Here is a 12,664-nt window from a genome sequence, read left to right as displayed (position 1 = left end):
GAAGTAGTCCAGTCCCCCTTGCACTTCCAAGGAGATTTCACTAAGAGTAATATCTGATTATAATTGCTCAAGCACACAAGCAAGAGACTTCCTTTGCTCAAGCACACAAGCTAGAGACTTCCTTTGCTCAAGAACACAATCAAGAGACTTCCTGCTCAAGCACAACTGCAAGAGACTTCCTAACTTAACAAAATTACACAGAAAATTGTTTAAGGTTGAACACTTGATATACAATCAGAGGTGCTCACAATATAAATCAGATACAGACTCAATGGACTTAAGAATTTCTAAGATATGACTTTGAGACACAGAAATTCTAAGTGAATGCAGAACAATTTCAGCAGAGGTTTGGCACTTGTAAAAATGTTGTGAGTCTTTCGTTCAGCGTTCTTGCATTGCCAAAACTCTAAGTCTTCACTCCTTTATATAGAGGTGTGAAAGAGACGTTGTGAAATTGCCAGCACACCAAAGAGTCGTTGTTGAAGCTTGATCTTTCACCAATGATATTTTGCCTGATTTGGTTGTTGTCCTATGAAGAACAAATTTGAAATCCATTCCTTATCTAAAGGAACATCTATGCAGGCGAAGCCGTATTCTGAAGCTGTTTTCTTGTCTTGTAGCGTGGACACAAAACAGAGTAGTGGAGAAGGTGGTTGTACAGTTCGTACAAAGGTACAATGTCAACGCTTTTGTCCAAATTGCAAGCACATGCCTTCAAACACCTTTGAAATGACCGTTGCAAAGTTCCACTAATTTTCTGCTGTGTTTTCGAGTCCAATAGACAGCTTTTGCAGTGTAGATTCTTCAATCTTTGAATCTTCTGCAAATCCAGTTGATCTTCAGCTTCTGGTGAAATGACTTCTGATGAGGCAGCTTCTGATGAAGCAGCTTCTGCAGCTTCTGATGGTGCAGCTTCTGATGATGCAGCTTCTGATAATGTGGCTTCTTGACCTCTTGTCTTCAGGAGTACTATTTCTTCAGGAGCGCGTTTTACTCTCTTCAGGAGCAGCTTGACTTCAGGAGCGCTTTCCACTTTCAGGAGCGTATTGCCTTCAGAATCGTCTAAGCTTCATTTTCATTTGCTCTTTATTTGCTCATTCAGAACCAATTAATGATGTAACTTTTTAACTATGGTCCTGTACACTTGAACAAATATTAGCTAGTCCAATTTACAATTTTTAATACCTTGTTATCATCAAAACTCTTTGAGGTTCATTGTTAAACACATTTTGTTCCAACAGAGTTTACTTTAAAGGATGGACCAAAAGTGAAGATGGAAAATTTTAGAGAGACTAAAAGTTGAAGAAATTTTTTAGAGGGACTAAAACAAAAAGTTGACATATTTATAGGGACCAAAAACATATTTAACCCTATAAATTATAAATTATGTCCTTTCCCACAAGTATTTTATTATTTTTATCAAATGGTAAATATTCGGCTCAAGATAAAGATTTGTCTACAATTTTTAAAGAAATAATTAATTGGGTTGATCTCAATGATAAAGTTAGTATTATTTACTAATATACATTTATTAACTGCAGTTAGTGTAATAATTAAATTGAATGATGTTCAATATATAAAGATATATTAATAGGACGAGAAAAAAATTGTTGTATTGAATGATTTTTGGTCATATACAATTTTTTGGTGGGCATGATGTTTTTTTTTAGGGATGGTGGAAAAAAATATATTATTTTGGTATTTTGGATAATTTATATGTGAGACAAAAAGTTGTGTAGTGGTTAGCGAAAAAAAAATAGTTTTTGTTATATCCCTTACATTCATTTACTATTTGTCATGTCTTGAAACAATTGTATAAATCAAACATTGTGCAACTAAAGTTGTCATTGTAAACGAATGACTGGATGTCCAAAGTTAATTCAAATGAGTTGTGCTCACAGGTACACCTATAAGTATTGTTTAGTCCTAAAAAAAAGTATTGTTTAGTAAAAAAAAAAAAAGTATGGAGACTAGTTTTAAAGTTTCACATGTAAATTAATCTTTTGTGAACATAATGGTATCCATCATTCGACTATTAAATGATACGTCCTATTTTTATTTTTATTTTATTTTAAAATAAATTGAAATGTTAAACAAATTTTACTTGGATGGTTTCTATACTCAACCAATGATGTTCTGGCTCAACAGGGACGGGACAATACAATGACAAGATTGGGTCATCATATCAAATCGGGCCAATTTTTTAAAACAATCCCGTCCATGAAGCCGATTAAACCCAATGATGTTTGGACTCAGCAAGGATGGGACAATACAAAGAAAAAACCGGGTTTGTCCGAATACAAGTCGCCACTACATACATAATCAAAATTATCAACAAATTTTTAAAAGAATTTTGAATCACAAGAAATAACAACATAATCAAAATTATCACAGTCTTAAAAACTAATCAAAAGTAATATCAACAGTTTGTATTCTATATGGACAAAATAAACTATGCATAAATTAAAGGGTACAATTGTCACTCAAAAAATAAATGGAGAAATGATGATATGAGATTGAGTTAGAGGATGCGAGGAGCAGCGGTGTGTGAAGTGAACCCTAAGTTGATGTTCAAAATAGAAAGTGAGTATTGTGGAAGTTAAAGAGTCGTGTGTGGGATATTGAGTCTTAGAGAGTATGTAAAATAATATTTTTTTAAAAATTGTCCTCGAATTAAATTGGGATTGAACGGGTAACTGAGGGTTAACCCGAACTCGGTCCCTGTTTCAATTATGTCATTGTCTTGCCTCATATATTTTGCTCTTGTTTTTCTTCTGATCGGATCAAACCCAATCCATTGTGTTCCAGATGGGACAGATTGTAAGATAAGGCCGGATTTTGTACACCTCTGAGCCAAAACATCGTATAAACTTGCTCTTGACAAATACAATTTAACTGTGACAATAAAAAAAAATCATGAGTCCACAAATAAAATATAAGATTAACCATTACAAAAGCATGCATGATATAAAACATGACCACAATTTATTTATTTACTTATTTAGTTCAAGACTAGCATATCAACTTCACCTAACATTCACAAAAAATGCACTTCATCTAAAACAATAAACATCATAAGAACAAGCCCTTGACAAATTCAATTTAAGTGTGATAATAACTAAATCATGTGTCGTTCCTTCAAAAGAAATTAAATCATGTGTCCAAACATACAATATAAGATTAAACATTACAAATCAATGTGTTGGCAACTCAGAACTATCACATATCATTTATCATACCCAAACAATCAATAATCATTCACTTATTGAATAAGTGAATCAAATATTTGTTACATATTATATTTGATATATGCTATTTTTTTACATTAATGCTCCTTAGTACGAAAGCAAAACGCAAGAAAGCGACGAAAAGCACTAACATCAATTTGTTTTTACACTAGTGTAACACCCCGTGCCAAGCACGGGATACATTTTATTTAAAATTATTTAACAGATTTTACATGTTAACAGATTTTTTTTTAAATATCATTGTTTTTGTTTCTTTTAATCCATAATTTTGGCGTTATGTGGTATTTTATCTTCATATTTAAAATTGAAACAATAAATCATCATTTATTGAGATAAAAAATGTTAAGTTTTATAAAGAGATGATTATTTTTGTGAAAGTGATAAAATATTTAACAAAAGTACAATTAAGCCTAAAAGATAAAAACACTATAAATAATTAATATATTCCTAAAAAATTAACCAATTAGTAAGAGTTCATTTTTTTTTATGGAAATTAGTAAGAGTTCATATTAGATTTGCTTTATCAGTCATTCAATATATACATTTATCAAATGCATATGATCACCTATGTTTTAATTTTCCACTCTTAATAAAATTATTATTTTTTTACTTAATTTCAATACTCTCTCAGATCTCAATTATAAACAAAAATACCTAAATTCAAAAATTTAGTTGTATCAATTAAGCCTTAAAATGTTAAGATAGAAGATCTAGTCTATTCTTAACTAAATCTTCCCTAATCTGAACATGTGTGGAAGACCACCAAATAAAATCATTGATAGAGAGGCCTAAAGTACCCAACTTATATGCACAACAGTTTCCCTATGAACATATAGGACATCATGAAATTCATTAATTGCAATAGAGTAAGACAGTTAAGCCATCTATTTTTTATATGCTACGGAACAATTTGAAATACATGATGGCTAAGCTAACCGTTTTTGAATCACTTTCAATCCAAAGATTATGCCTAATTTTTTGGTAAGCACATTTCACTGCAAGAATGACTGCCATAATCTAAGCAAACAGAGCACTACAAATTGCAAGGTTTGAAACAAAAAAACCAATACTCTCTCCATGATTGTTTTTGTAGATGCCTACAGAAGTTGTTGGTCTTGGATTGCATTAAGTTATGCCACCGGTGTTACACTTTATCCAACTATGGATAGGTGGATGTCAAATAACCTCAACAAATATTGATGTTCTTTAATGATAAGTATCCATTTTAAAAGCTTTCAAAATAACAAAATCAGAGATAGTTGGACCATTTGTTAGCTTTGTAAGGTTACCAGATAGAGAAACTTGAGTTGTGATCATAGAAATAATTACATTTCTAGTAAGTCTTGTTTTTTTTTTTTTTTTTGTAACAAAGGTCTTGAATTATTGAAATCTGATTATTTCTACAATACCACATTGGATAAACAACATTAAATAGAGACAAAGTAAGTTATATTTGATTTGAGATTAAAAAATTAATTATTTATTTGTTTATACTTAAGATTGGAAAGAGTCCCTAAAAAAATGATGAGAGAAAAAATGAGAAAACAATTTTCTTTAATATCTTCCCTCAATTTTATTTTATTGGAGATCAAGGGTCACAAATTAAAACACTCTAAATTAATGTCCTTTTACTTTACCGCAATTCTGATTTCCAAATCATTATTTTCCATTTTTCAAAAAGAACCATCTCTCCTTCTCAAAGTTCCTAATCGAAACCAACAAACTCAAACTCGGGGAATAAAAAGGTATAAGATATGTGTCAACTCCCTCGATTGAATGTAGAATTGTTTTTCATTATAAAGACTGAACTAATCTAATATCATAATCTATATGGAACCTTTTGAAGTTAAAGTGTGACCAAAATATGGAGCATAAGAAAGACATAAGTAAAGTGTGACCAAAAAATTTTCTCTACCAAAATAATAATACATTTTCTTTAGTTCATTTGTCTCTATAATTTCAGGGTTGAACATGGTCCTAGTTGATGAAAAAAGATTTTGTAACATTGATTTTCCCATCCCTAAAGAAACAAATAAAACGATTTAAGTAAATGAATAGATTTTTACTTTCCAATCATATTAAACAATCAAGTTGTTTTGTACCAAAAAAAAAACAATCAAGTTGATAATTATAAACATTTACCTCAGAGCAACTTAAATTTTGCTAACATAATTGTCACAATCACCTTATCAGATTCAGCGGAATATAAACAAATCCTCAACATAATACCCGAAGAGAGAGTACATTTAAACCGATATCTCTTCAAAATGAATTGACAAATAATCAAAATTATAATTAAATACCATAGTATATTCCATATTAAAAATAAAAAATAAAAACAAATAAAGGTCACTCATTCGAATTCAATTCAATAACATTCATCTTAGTTCTTGTATTATATCTTTTGTATTCTCTTTCAATACCCACCTCAGTTGGTTTAATTTATTCTCTTCTGTAAGGCTCCCACAAGTATAACTTCTTCCACTAAATCCTTAATTTTATTTTATTTTTGTATGGAGGGAGTAAGGAATCTAGAAAGGTTAATTGGGTTAAGAGAGATAAGGTGTATCTTGTTCAATATATAACTTCTTCCATAGAATCCTTAATTTAATTATTATATTTATTTTTGAATTTGTGTAAAGTTTAAGACATAAGTAAATCGTAAAATTGATAATATGAAAACTGAAATATTTTTTCATTGAAGTGTAAATACATGCAACAATAGTTATTTATTCAATTGAAAACATGGACTTTATTCTACTACATTAAAAACAGACACATAACATTGACATAATGGATAAACAACTTAAATGTAACCAAGTCACTTGAAAATATTATTTCTCTATCTTCACAATCTTTTTGACCGGTTAAACAATTGCGTCAGATGTCCCATAATCTTCGTTTATTGGCAACATTATCTTCTTTAGGAGGTGCAAATGATTAAGAATCTGAGTCAATAATATCTTTCGAGTTCACATCTTGTGGAGTTGTGGGACTTGTTTCAGAAAATTTATCCATTAAATCCTATCATAAAAATTGTCAAAATAGTACATTTAAGCTTACCCATAATACATGTTTAAAAAAAATAAACATAAAAAAAATTAAGCTTAGCTATATGAATCCAGTTCAATGACATTCATTTTAATTTTTCCACCATCTCTTTCATATTCTCTTTCAACACTCACTCCAATCATGTCTCAAATTACATCTGCATATATAACACAAATTAAAATATTGATTAAATTATAATTTAATATTATTATAAGAATATAATGTATAGTTGAATCATATTAAACAAAAATAATTATTAGCATTAAAAAAAAATCTAAACGGTTACTTAATTATTAAACCTATTAATTCAACCTTTAAGGTAATTATACAACATTTAAAAATAATGTGTAACATTGAAATACCATTAAAACAACAAAATATATGAATGAGAAAAATCATGGTTAAAAAAAAAATTATGTTGAAAAATAAAACTATTTTCACCAAAAGTAATTAATTTATTATTGTATTATTGTAAATAAACAATATCAAATAATCCAACTGATACGAAGAAAGTGATAGTCACTTATCAACCAAGTAGTTGTTGTAAAAATTATTGAAAACATCAGATGCAAGTGCAAACGAATACACGTTTGATGGGACCAAAACAGTTTTAGATAGTTTGACTTTTGTGTTGATTGTGAAATTCAGTTTGTATCCGCTGTGTGATGGTCGATACGAACCATTGTTGCAAGCAACATCAAATGAGGAAATTGTGAACACCAATATCCTCTTGGAGTTACTCCTTGAACTTGTAGATCAGTGTTCTTCGTATAGACGCACCAATTCGATCACCCTAGATGACAAAAATTAAAACACTATATTTTAAACAAAAAAAACAAAAACAAAAACGATGTGAAAAAAGTACCTTTCGATTCATTAGAACCAACTCCATGAAAAATGGTAGTTTTTTATTTTTTGTCTTGAATAAACCAAGCACAAACAACCCTCACAACCAACGTCCACGATTGTTTTCTTGGCGAAACATCAGAGATGAAGTTGTGTTTCGTAGACATTTTTCTTTGCAATAGAAAAAATTACAGAAATAACTTATAATATAGATATCAGAGAACCAGAGAACAGAAAAAGAAGAACTATATTTTTTTATTATTGTGTACTTGTACCCAAAAGCGCTACTATTTATATAGAAAAATAGTACCATAACGATTAATATCTATTAATTATTAATTTGACCGTTTTAAAATTAATATTGTCAACGTCTTTAATATTATAAAAAGTGCACTAAACGATTAAATTATATTTCATATAACCTACAAAAAATTAACTTCATGGCATTTGAAATTTAATAATATCTTATTAATATTAAGTAATATAATTTTGTAACGAATAAAAATTAATTATATAACCTTAAAAACTAATTACTACAATTAAATTTTTAATTAGTAGGTTATTGTCATAGTGTAACGGATCAAAAATCAAAATAAAATTTATTCAAATTATTTATTATAATTTTGTAACCTACCAAATTTTTAATGTACCGTATAAATTTTAATCGAAACAATAATTATATTAATAATTATTTGATTGTAACGTACCAATTTTTTAATGTAACATATAAATTTTAATCAAAACAATAATTATATTAATAATTATTTGATTGTAACCAACTATGTATTTTATGTACAATTTAATGTTAAATAAAAAACGGTTTTTAATAATAATTATAATTATTACGCTTGTATTAAAAATTAGGAGGAATTTTTGGAACAAATGCCAAGTAGGATTATGATGATGTGGACATCTTTAGAAGAGAGGATTTTAGAATAGGCTATTTTTAAAAACTCTAAATTGGTAGTATAAAGATTTTTGTCCATCATTTAAAATGTAATTTACCAATTTTACCCCTGTAGGAATATTGAAATTGCACTGCTCATGTATTTTGTAGTTTGCTCGCTTCGTACAGTATAGCATTCCTCTTTTTTTTTTTATAATTCCCCATGTTCAAATTTCTTTAGAAACGGTTGAAAACGATATTTCAAGTTACGTTTTTGTTTAAATAATGATATCCTCTACTATATAGTTATTATATCAAACTAGTGTGCAGACGAGCACTATGTATTTTGATTTCAATTCAATTTTTTGCAAACTTTTGTAACATGAATCGATTTGAAATAGGTAGGTTCAGTTTTCAACAATTGCAGTGAAAAGAAGAAGAAGCACTGTGTTGAAAGAAAAGAAACTCCCACAAATATTTGTTTTCTTTTGTAACAAGTTCAAAAATGGGCCGGGTCCCATGTATTTGACAAGTCTTTAACCATATCGTATTAAATAGTAGTTATATAAGATATATTGCAAACGATTAACATCAATCCATTGTCGTCCAGCGGTTAGGATATCTGGCTTTCACCCAGGAGACCCGGGTTCGATTCCCGGCAATGGAATATTTTTTATATTTCCCTTTGCAATGGAACTTTTTTTATATTTCCCTTTAAAACCTTTGCAATGGAACTTTTTTTATATTTCCCTTTAAAAAATAGCTAAACCTTGTGTTTACTCCTTTTTATTATTCCATCGCCGAAAGCAAAACCAATTAATGAAAAGTCGAGCTAAAAGATTTGATTCAATTTTAATTGATTACATTACCTCAATCGTACTCTCCACAATACCTCCTTATTTTATAAAACAAAATTAAACATCTCTTAAAAAAATTCAATTTGATCTCTTGCAATATTATGTTTATGTCCACGATTCAATTAAATCCTTGAATCGGTTTCTGATATTTTTATACGGAACAAAAAATACTCAACTTTAAACATAATAAAAAATCACTTTAAATTTTTTTTTTGAGGGAATATTTTTAAAAAGTTATAATTACCATTTCTTTTAGTCACAACATTAATATATTTCATTCATCAAACTAGTCATATTGGAGTATAGTAAAAGACGACTACCATACCACAATGTTGCTCTAAGTGGTAAATGAGTCACATTGTTAGCTTGCCACCTAATAATTGTACAAGCATGTATCAAGGCACTAAACTCCGACATATGTTTCGGTCTACCCTTCATACCATCTATGACTAACTTGCAATCTAGTTCTATAAAAAAAGAAATTAATTTAGTGATGCTCCATTATTTACACTTGAAGAGTAGGCAAGCGGGCAACTAGGTGCGCCACTAGACCTTTTTGGATGGCAAAATCAATCCTCGTGAACACAACATTCATGGACCTAGGGGACATGACATTGCTATGCATGACTTTTTGAACTCTATGTAGAAGGTCAACAACCTCTGGTTCTATAGACTGTCAAGCATAACCCGAAACAATTCTCGTTTTGACCCCGTGCTTCTGTCTCTTAAGGACTCGGTTTGCCAATATTCCATATAGTCTGTGCGAATATAAATATTGTCCTTCTCGTCTCTAACACACATGCTTGCACTTCACTTGTTTTCTGGTAGAAATAGATAAATAATTAGTTGCATCCACATTACTTCCTCCGTTTCAAAATATAAGCAAAATTCACTTTTTAGGTTCATTCATTTAATGATGTATGTGGTTCATAATATGGACCACATACGTCATTAAATGAATGAACCTAAAAATTGAATTTTGCTTATATTTTGAAACGGAAGGAGTACATTTAAGCTTCCTAGCATCGGACCAAACCACTGCACCGTTGTCGTTTCCCTCCAGGGATTTTGCACTAGGCATGCTCAGCTTCTTTTGCCCGATGTATTACATTTAAACTCTCTAACATCGGAGCAAACAATTTGCTGCCATTGATGCAAATGTTCATGCGCCAAATGAAACGATATTATAGCACTTGTATCTTTCTCCTCCCACACTTTCTCATTCCTATGCTTAAAAGTACACGAAAAAACCATCCCAAACTTTATCATTTAATCTTGCTGCAAGTTCTAAGAGATTAAAAACATTGGATTGGAATCCATCCATGTCAATCATTTCATTAATTTATGCACAAAACATGCCCCTGCTCACAACTTTCTCCAATTTCCATCCATTAATTTGATACTCCTTATTAACAATGAGATTTTCCATGATATAGAAAACCCCAACTTAACACTATATTCATTCATTGAAGTAAATTTCCAGCTCATTATATCTTCCCGATCCTCACCATAAATCGATATCGACAACATACATTTAGCATCCCTTAGGTTGGACAAAGAATTACGCGAGGATTTCATCTACCCAACGTATCCATTTGAATGTTTTCGTATGAATATTACATTTTCGTGAATAGTATAAAACAAAATATTTATAATGTATTTGAAAAAAGTACAAGTAAAAATTATTATTATTCACCAAAAAGAATAAGAATATTAGTCAAAAGACACAACAAATTATTATTTACCTACAAATTGGTATAAATTAAATTATTCAGAGGTAAAAGTATAAGAATATTAGTCAAAAGACACAACTAATAGAAGGTTTTTCGTAGAGAATTTGATGATGGATGGTCTCATACAGTATGCTATATGAAATTAGGTATAGAGAATTTGTTCCGTATGTCTTTGATACGTTATTAAACATGAATTCGGAGTCATAAAAGGAATGGTGTTTTGATACCTTACGGACTCTAAATCCAGCAGGTCAAAGAAAAAACTCAAGCCAGTCATTTCCATTTAAACACACAAGTTTAAGTTTTTGATATTGTCTGATAAAGACATGATCTAATGACAAATATTTTGCAAAATATGGATGTACTTCGCTTTTAAAAGATAGAGCACCACCTCTAGATCTTGACTATATTTGGAAATTGGATATTTGTGGTGCTATAAAGAAGAGATGATTCCTTGAGATTTATGGGGAGAAATAGTTGTTTTTCTTTCTTAATTTTATAAAAAATGTTTTGAATCATGTCACACCATATGAAAGGATGAAGAACTCACTTGGTTGAGCTAAGAAATAAAAAAAAGTTAAGAAGTTCAAAATCAATGGTTCGAATGGAAAAGTATATATTCCATATTGATACTTATCATATTTTAAAGTATTTAGATTTCACAATTGTCAAAGTTCAAAAAGGATTTAAGTGACACTTGGTTGATGATGCTGGTTTCTTGCCAGAAATCGGATCCCTTTTTGTGGCTGAAAAATTGCGGTTCGGTGATCTTTGCAGTCCAAGAATTTGCAATCTTTGGAAGATAAAATTCTGAACCTATACACATGAATTTGCAGTATGATCATTTTAAACTCCAACAAGAAGTGGACTAGAGAAGCAGTACCACATTCAACCCAGTTTACACAACCATTTATCTTGTCGGACCAAAAAAACAAGAGAACATTTATCTTCTGACAAGTTTTAAAACTTGTGAACCAGATCTTTAACTAATCTTAGATAAAAGGAACCAGGTTCTTCTACGAAAAATTGATGGTTGTGACTTGTGACAAGAGATAGCAACAAGATAGCAATTCAATCTTGTAATTAAGAATAAAAAATGAAAGTAAATATTTGAGTCTTAATTAGGCTTTTGATATATGGAGGGAGAGGACAACACTCCAATTCTATTCCCTGGGAAATGAATTCGAACGCATTGAGCTGACACAACAAAGTTGTTTCATCCTAATCAACATAATGTGACATAAGAGGTGGATTTCTAAATCATTAAACTATTTGATCTCAAGTTTGATCTCTAAATAATGCTATGGACAAACAAATAGTTATTTCACCTTGCTTTCCTACCTTGCATTTCGAAAACATACCTAAGCTTGCATACCACATCACATTATACAAATATGTTTGATTGTTGTCGAGTAGAATCCATTATACTTGAAGTTAGAATTTATATAACTTTTGATTATAAAATTGATTTTCACACACAAATGATCAGTTTTATAAAATCACACATAGACAATTGTTTGATAAATGACCATTAGAGATTTTTTTATATTTAAAATTGACTTTTTAAGTTCATACAATTAATGATGTATGTGATTCATATTGTGGAGCACATATATCATTAATTGAATGAACCTAAAAAAATCAATTTTGTTTACGGTTAGTAATGGAAGGAGTACATGTTTCAATTGGGAAAATACTTGGGTGACATAATGTCACCGTGACATTATAATCTGGGTCACACAAATGTACTCATTGATGTGTTGTGTGGCCCAGATGCAAATGGCAATGTGTGTTTTGTGGCCCAGATTTAATGTCACGGTGACATTATGTCACCCAAGTGCTACCCTTTGAATTGTATGTGAGATTGACCAAATAACTATGATTTGGACAAAATCTACATTTTCATTTTGGAAATGTTATTTTAATTTTGTCAAACTCACCACCATTTAAAAAATGTAGATCATAATACTCCTGGTAATTATTTATCTGTATTAACTAAATAATGGAGAAAAGATAAGCACATGGAAAAAAAATAAGAACACA

General features: G+C 30.0%; 1 non-coding gene across 1 annotated transcript; it reads left to right on the top strand.

Annotated features, from left to right (window-relative positions):
* The first annotated feature begins 8,626 nt into the window (after positions 1 to 8,626).
* On the top strand, positions 8,627 to 8,698 carry TRNAE-UUC (transfer RNA glutamic acid (anticodon UUC)). Its single transcript has one exon. It is a non-coding gene; the product is annotated as a tRNA-Glu (tRNA).
* Positions 8,699 to 12,664: the final 3,966 nt, after the last annotated feature.

The sequence above is a fragment of the Medicago sativa genome, chromosome 1, assembly GCF_051527215.1.
Source record: "Medicago sativa cultivar Bolivia chromosome 1, Bolivia_mono, whole genome shotgun sequence".
Taxonomy (NCBI): domain Eukaryota; kingdom Viridiplantae; phylum Streptophyta; class Magnoliopsida; order Fabales; family Fabaceae; genus Medicago; species Medicago sativa.
Note: the sequence above shows the minus strand (reverse complement) of the source record. Positions and strands in the feature narration are given on the sequence as shown.